Here is an 8099-nt window from a genome sequence, read left to right as displayed (position 1 = left end):
CTTTCTTCTCCTCGCCTCTCTTTCTTCTTTTCTTTTCTTTTTTTTTTTAAGGACTTTTTAAATACAGGCTCTCATAGCCCATGTTGGCCTCAAACTCTCTATGTAATCGAGACTAATGTTGAATTCCTGATCCTCCTGCCTCTATCTCCTGAATGCTGGGATCATAGGTGTGCCTTGAACCCTGTGCCTCATGCCTGGTAAGTGAACGTGTTACTAGCTGAGCTATATCCTTAACATTCCTTTAGGTCTCTTGAGCATGAGAACACCTTTGGGGGCTTCTTTGAATCCACCTAGGATTCAATTGCATAGAATATAAACAGGAATAGGGGCTCGCAGAAAATTCAGACTTTGTTTGCACAAGTGACAATGCAAAGAAGAGAGTATTGAACATTCTTGTAAAAAAAAGTGTGTGTGTGTATGTGTGTGTGTGTGTGTGTGTGTGTGTGTGTGTGTGTGTACACACTAGAGGTCTGGTTTAATTAGAACACTTGCCTTGCGTTCACAAAGCTCTGGATTTCCCAGCACCAAGCAAACTGAGCATGGTTTGGCATACTGGTAATCCTAACACTTTGGAAGTGGAGGCAGAAAAGGCTCAGGAGTTTAAGGTCAGCCTCAGCTACATAGGGAGTTCAAGAACTCTCTAAGTTAATAAGATCCTATGTTAAAAAAATAACTTGGATGGGGAATTTAGTATTTTCAGCTCAAGGAGAATACAGCCCCCTGCCAGGCCAGGATCTTACTATGTAGACCAGGCTGGCCTGGAACTCGCAGAGATCCATCTGCCTCTGTGTCTTGAGTGCTGGGATGGAGGGGGGTCAACCTCAGGTAGGTAAGCCTGGCCCTAATTTCTTTTAATCTTTATTAAAAAATCTAAAAAGAAATAAAGTAAGAATTTAAGATAGGATTACCATATGGCCCAGAAGCTTCACTTCTGGGAATATATGCAAACACTACTTTAAGAGCTATTTGGATACCTGCATTCACAACAGGAATGTTCGTAAGAGGCCAGTTGTGGGAACAGGCCTGTAGTCAGCACTCAGGAGGATGAGGGAGGAAGTCACTAGCTTGAGGCTAACCTGGGCTATACAGTAAGAACCTATTTCAAAATGCCAAAATTATAAAAACAATCAAATAAAAACACAAATAAATAAACTTCAGAGTCTGAGGAGGTAGCCTAGTCAGTAAAGTGCTTGCCAGGTAACCATGAGGATCCAGAATTTGGGGCTGGGGAATAAAAAACAGGGACTTACTGGTCAGTTAGGTAACCGGCCAGTCCCAGTCTTAGTAAGAGACTCTGTCCCTAAAATAAAGTGATTTACTTCAGATCATTATGTGTAACTGTGCACACACACGAACATACTCACAAGCCCATACAAAAGCCAAAACTTTTAAAATTTAAGAAGAAAAAATGGGGGGGGGCACAAGGTATGAGAGAAACCTATAATCTTAGCACTTAGTGGGCAGAGGCAGGCACAGCTCTGTGAGTTCTGGGCCAGCCAGGGCTATAGAGCAAGACCCTACCTCAACAAAGCAAAACAAAGTGTTTTAGGGGGTTAAAAGTACAGCTTAGTAGTTGACCAGTATGCAAGAGATCCTGGGTTCAAATGCCCAGTTCTCAAAACGAGATTAAAAAGGTAAAATCTATATAATTTTACTTTGTATTTTTTTTAATCTCAAATTCTTGGGGGCCATAAAAGCTGGACATGGCCTACAGGTTGACGACCTCTGGGCCTGGGAATGTCACAGGTAAAGCTGGAGCTGGGAGTGGAAGGGAGCCCAGAGTTGGAGAGAGCCAGAGTAAGACCAGGGACACAGTCATTTTGGTCCTTGGCAGCCTGGTCGTGTCTGAGGGAGACAAGGTCAACCCTTTCTGCCCCCAGGTCTCCCAGCTCTGCTGAGGGTCTGTGTGCTGTGCTGCCTCCCAGCCCAGCCCAGCATTGGCCTTGATGGCTCTCGGCTCCTGTGTCCCACCAGAGCTGCACTCTGTTTCCATCTCAAGCTGTGGATTCCAGGAGCTCCAGTCCAAAGTGGGGTCTAAAAATAAAGCTTGGAACCCTGATCTGGGTAGACAACCTGAAAATGAGGGACTTGGGTCCTTGGCAGTCCTGGACCCTGGTCGTCAAACTTCTGCTATCATGTGCACACAAGCCAAAGGCACTGAGTGCACTCTGAGACCATGCAAGTCAGCTGGCACTGGGAGAAAGGTCAAGCCCAGGAGAACAATGGCTGCTGTTTGCCCCAGTTCCTGAAAGGACCCAGTTCAGATGTTGCTGTTCCCCAAGGCTGAGTGTTGAATGCTTGGTCCCCTTGGTCGTACCACTGGAAAGTGGTGAAATCGTGAGACAGTGTAGCCTACAGAGTTTATCAGTGGGTAGAGAGAGGACGGCATACCAAGATGGCCTTAGAAAGATCTCTCTAGCCACCCTTTTCAGGCTATGGGAAGAAGATGTTAGACTTGAAGACAGATCTCCAAGATCAGGATCATAATTGAACAAAGCCACACTCAGCCTTGGCTGCACTGGCACAAGAGGGATCCTGAGGCAGACCCATGCCTGGAGACACAGACACCTCTGACACTCACCTTTAACTCACAGTTTCCCTAACACGGCAGACAGCCACACGCACCTTAGGTGGCAAGCGTTGACATCTCCCACTTTCTCCCTCCCAACTCTCCCCACCTGAGGACAAAACAAACAAACAAAAAACCCCCACAAAACCCAAAATGTGGGTAATCCTGGCACTTAGAGGTGTGGGCCTGAGGATCAGATTTGAGAACTCTCTTTCCTATCTCCCCTTACCACAGCATAAGCTGTCCCAGGCACTCTGAGCACATGCTGTTCGGGGCTTGGCTATGGGTTTCCCAGCATTCCCGCTTGCTGTCAGTCACATGCTATAGCAATCTCCTGGCCATAGCTATGACAATGAAAAATGTCTCCAGATGTTAGTAAATGTTCCTTGGAGTTGAGGTGGATAACCTCTTCCCCTCCCTCTACATCGCTAAGTTCGGTCTGTTTTCACTGAATGGTGGGTCTAGTCTAGAGCATAGCAAGCAGCCAGTCAGTATTAGCCTGCTTCTGTCTCAGAACTGAGCACTGCAGAGCCTGGGGAATAAAGGTTTGATGGATGAATAATCGACAGATGGAATGTCTGCTACTACCAGGGAGTTGGAGTAGCTAAAAATTGTCCAGTTTATCCTCCCTGCCTCTTAAGAAGATTATAGCAGAGAGAAGTCTTTAGGCCACTTCAAAGGTCAGCCAAGGATTCTCTGGGACACCCTCAGGGTGAATGGTTTGAAAGAGCATGCTACTCTCCATCTCCATGTCTTCTATCTGGTCCTCTGTCTGTCTCCACCTGTATCCAGTCCACAGTGTCACTCAAACAGCTTGAGATTGTGACACCGGATCCCTTCTGTTTGCGAGACAAAGCCTCTTTTCAAAAATCTATGTATTCTTACCATGGAGACGAGGCAGGGGAACACTGTAAGCTCAAGGCTAGCCTGGGCTTCATAGTGAGACTCTGTCATAGAAGAAGATGATCATGGTGGCTCCTGAGGCAAGAGAGTTGATGTTCGTTCAAGGCCAACTGGGGCTACGTAGTGACTTCCAAGGCATCCTAGACTACAGAATAAGACTCAGTCTAAAATCCAAAATCAAGGGCTACAGAGAAGGCTCAATCTGTAAGTAAAGAACTACACACACACACACACACACACACACACACACACACACACACACACACACAGGGATTTGATCCTAGAACCCACATTAAGAGGCTGGAGAGATGGCTCAGCAGTTATGTTATACTTATTGCTCTTGCAGAAGACCTGGTTTTAATTCCTAGCACCCACATGGTGGCTTACAAACACCTGCAACTCTGCTTCTGAGGGTCTGACACCCTCTGACCTTCCCATGCACCTGCATACATGTGGTGCATGTAAACTCAGGCGGGAACACACATACACATAAGTTAAAAATAACTCAGGGGCGACTGCTGTGTCACATGCGTGTCGTCAGTAGGTGGCAGAGAGGAGAGGCTATATCTATGCTCAGTGTTCTGACTTATGAACATCCGAATGTCTGAAAAAAATCAAACCTGAGACAACCACCAGTCTGGTCCCAGGCAGGCCCAGATGGGCTCCCAGGACAGGGAGCAAGCCAGAGACTAGAAGAACCCTGCCTGAGACTGTGGGCCCCTGGTGGGAATGGGCCCTAGACAGACAACCTTCAAAAGGGGACACTGAGGCAAGTGGGGCAAGGAGTGATCTTTTTTTTTTTCAACAACCATACCTTGTGTTTATTTATAATAAAAAATAAAACAAATGATGTTATTTGACACCCACCCAGCTGGCCAAATAAAATCTTACCATGTCAAAAAAGAATGTTGCATGGTTATGATTTCTCTTCACAGTAATTACTCCTTCATAAGATACCGGATTACATCTCTTTTTTTTTCTCCATCTTTATTAAATTGGGTATTTCTTATTTACATTTCAATTGTTATTCCCTTTCCTGGTTTCCAGGCCAACATCCCCCTAACTCCTTCCCCTCCCCTTCTAAATGGGTGTTCCCCTCCCCATCCTCCCCCCATTACCGCCCTCCCCTGAACAATCCCGTTCACTCAGGGTTCAGTCTTGGCAGGACCAAGGGCTTCCCCTTCCACTGGTGCCCTTACTAGGAGTGATCTTAAAATGACTACCAGATCAGTGCCAGGGGGTCCAGTCAGGGAGCTAGCCTGAGGTAACCATCAGTTCAGAACCACACCAGCCTGGGTTTGGGCAGACCATGCCTGAGGGAACCCCTGCCTACCATAACACACATAGCACTCCTGAGACCACTCACTCCTGAGATGACCCCAGACACTCAGAGACCCTAAGTACTTCTAAGAAGAGCGAGCACGTGTGGAGAGATGGAGGAGAAAGAGAAAGAGAAGGGCGTGGACACAGTGAAGAGGCAGAACTGGAGACTGAAGGATACTGAGGAGCAGCCTCATGTGAGCATTCGGTGATGCAGCTGGGACCACAGTGGGGTCCTGGCCTGTGCTGCCACCAGGGGTATATTTGGGTCTGTCAACCTGCAGGGATCTGTAATCGCTGAAGGTCAAGCAGTCTAGTCTAGTCTCATCTAGACTAGTCTAGTCTAGTTTAGTCTAGTCTCCTCTCGTCTCGTCTAGGCTGTTACTAGGGACATGTTGATGTCTCAGAGCTGTGCAGGACTGACCATATCCTTCACTTGAGCATTGTGGGAGAGCTGGCTCAGGGGATATGAGAGCAGGGGAACTCTTCCTACCCCTAGCTAGCTGCAGTACTTGGGAGAGTGGGCGCCACACATTCAGGAGTTTCGGGTAAACCAGCCCAAGGTGAGCATGGAAGAGCTGGCCTTACCACTTATCTCCCATGTGCTGGAGTAGATGAGGGAGAGGTACCCTCCTCCCCCCTAGTGTTCACCACCTATGGCAGGCAAGAGACCTAGTCCTGGGCTTATGAGAGCTGGAGAGCAGTCCTTGGCCCTCAGCAGTTGCAGCACTTGAGAGAGTGGGCCCTGCACCTCCTCTGGGCAGCCAGGTGACTCTGGTGGCAGGGACGGGGATGAGGTAGCCCTGAGGGTGTGGGAGCAGGAGAGCCAGAGGGTTTCTCAGATACTGCCCTGGCCCGGATCCAGGGCTTTGTATTGGCCCATTCCAACATCTACCCCATTGATGAACTGCTGGGGTGCGTGAAGGAGCTGATCCTACAGAGCCAAAGCTACAGGATCTCCATGACACAGAGTAACAACAGGACATCTGAGAGGAGTCCCGGTAAGGGTCCAGTATTGCTAGAGTAGCAGAAGCCAGAGGCCTCATACCAGACCCATGAATCATTGCAGTGAACATTTGCAATCAGTGTGGACAGAAGGGTTTGCTGTGTGACACATTGTGACACACTTCAACTTCCACAATGAGGAGTCTTTTCTTTTTCTCTGTTGGTGGGGAGGCTGCAAGAGTGGAAAGCAGGTATGAGGGGAGGAGGAGATGAGTGGGCTTGGGGTGCACACTGTGAAATTCACAAAGAACTAAAAATAAGTTAAAGGAAGGAAGGAGGGAGGGAAGGAAGAAAGGAAGAAAGAAAAAAGAAAGAAAGAAAGAGAAAGAAAGGAAGGAAAAAGGAAGGAGGGAGGGAAGGAAGAAAGAAAGAAAGAAAAAAGAAAGAAAGAAAGAGAAAGAAAGGAAGGAAGGAAGGAGGGAGGGAGAGAGGGAGGGAAGGAAGGAAAGAAGGGAGAAAGAACTTTTTTTTTTAAAGATAGGGTCTCTCAGATATGTAGCTCTGGCTGTTCTGGAACTCAATATAGACCACACTGCCTCTGGCTCCTGAGCGCTCCAGTTAAAGGTGTTCACCACCACAACACACAGTGTGCTGGTTGGTTATGTCTTGTTTTGTTCAAGACAGGGTTTCTCTGTGTAGTCCTTGCCATCCTGAAACTCTTTCTGAAGACCAGGCTGGCCTTGAACTCAGAGATTAGCCTGCCTCTGCCTATTGAGTTCTAAGATTAAAGGTGTGCACCACCACCACCCAGCTAGTTTTAAGTCAACTTAACACAAGTTAGTTATCTGAATGGAGGAAACCTCAGTTGAGAAAATGCCTCCATAAGATCCAGCTGTAGGACATTTTCTTATAGAGGGTTCAACTCACTGTAAGTGGTACTATTCCTGTACTGGTCATCCTAGGTTCTATAAGAAAGCAGGCTGAGCAAGCCATAGAGAGCAAGCCAGTAAGCAGCATCCTTCCATGGCCTCTGCATCAGATCCTGTCCCCGGGTTCCTGTCCTGACTTCCTTCCACGATGAGCAGTGATGTGGAACTGTAAGCTAAAATAAATCCTTTCCTCCCCAACTTGCTTTTTGGTCATGGCGTGTTGTCACAGGATTAGAAACCCTAAGACACCCAGCAAATAAAAAATTTAAAACTAAACAAAGCTGGCATGGCAGTGTGGGCCATGATTTCTGTGAAGGTAGGGGCAGGCAGATCTCTGTGAGTTCTGGGGCTATCCAGAGAGACCCTGTCAGAGACAAATTGAAAAGGTAGAAAGTAAGAGAGGAGGACGCCCAGCCTTTAGCCCCCAAATGCAGCACACACAGACACCACCACATAAGCACACATGTGTAAACCAAACCAACCAAACGTCAATAAGCAAAACCCCACAAAGAAGAACAATGAAAATTAATAAGCACGTTTTTTAAGACCAAGTCTCACTCTGTAGGCCAGGCTGGCCTCTAACTCACAGAGGTATGCCTGTCTCTGCTTCCAGAGTGTGGGATTACCACACTTGGCAAATTAACTTTTATGCACTTAAACAGTATTGCTTGATTCATTTTTTTGTTTTTTGTTTTTTTGTTTTTTGATTGTTTGTTTGTTTGTGGTTTTGAGTGCAAATTTGCTTTTTCTTTTCAGAGCTGGTGACTGAATCCAGGACCTATCCAATTGCTAGGCAATTACTCTGTCACTGAGCTAAACTTCCAACTCTTGATAGACATTTCAGTTCTTGATAGACTTTCAGATGAAAGTCATGCAACTGATAAACACACGAAGGCATGCTATGGTGATTTGAATAGGTTTGGCCCTATAGACTCATGTTTAATGCTTGGTCATAGTGAGTAGCACTATCAGGAGGTGTGACCTTGTTGGAGGAAGTAGGTCACTGTGGGGGTGGAGTTTTTGAGATATATGCTCAAGCCCCGCCCAGTGTAGAAGACAGTCCTTTTGCTGCCTTCAGACCAAGATGTAGAGTGCTCAGCTCCTCCAGCACGTCTGCCTGCACACTGCCATGCTTCCTACTATGGCGATAGACTACACCTCTGAGACTGTAGGCTGGCCCCAATTGCCTTTGTCATGGTGTCTCTTCACAACAGTAGAAGCCTAAGACACATACTTAATATACTGTATTATAAAGAACCATTAAAACGACAATGGGCCACACACCCTCAAGACAGGTGACAGTCTGTCTAGTGATACAAAATGTTGCCGGATGGAGCAGTGGGAATGAGCAGTCTGCTGGGCAGGAAGGAGCATCCGGACATTTGTTCAGCCACTTTGGAAAACTCTCTGACGTTATCTAATACAGTCAGAGA

At 46.9% G+C, this 8099-nt stretch overlaps 1 pseudogene; it reads left to right on the top strand.

The window, feature by feature from the left end:
• The first annotated feature begins 3986 nt into the window (after positions 1-3986).
• Positions 3987-4091, top strand: LOC120102730 (small nucleolar RNA SNORA17; annotated as a pseudogene).
• The last annotated feature ends 4008 nt before the right edge of the window (positions 4092-8099 follow it).

This window comes from Rattus norvegicus, chromosome 4 (genome assembly GCF_036323735.1).
Source record: "Rattus norvegicus strain BN/NHsdMcwi chromosome 4, GRCr8, whole genome shotgun sequence".
NCBI classification, from domain to species: Eukaryota; Metazoa; Chordata; class Mammalia; order Rodentia; family Muridae; genus Rattus; species Rattus norvegicus.
The sequence above is the reverse complement of the archived record's forward strand: the minus strand, read 5'-3'. Positions and strand labels throughout refer to the sequence as shown.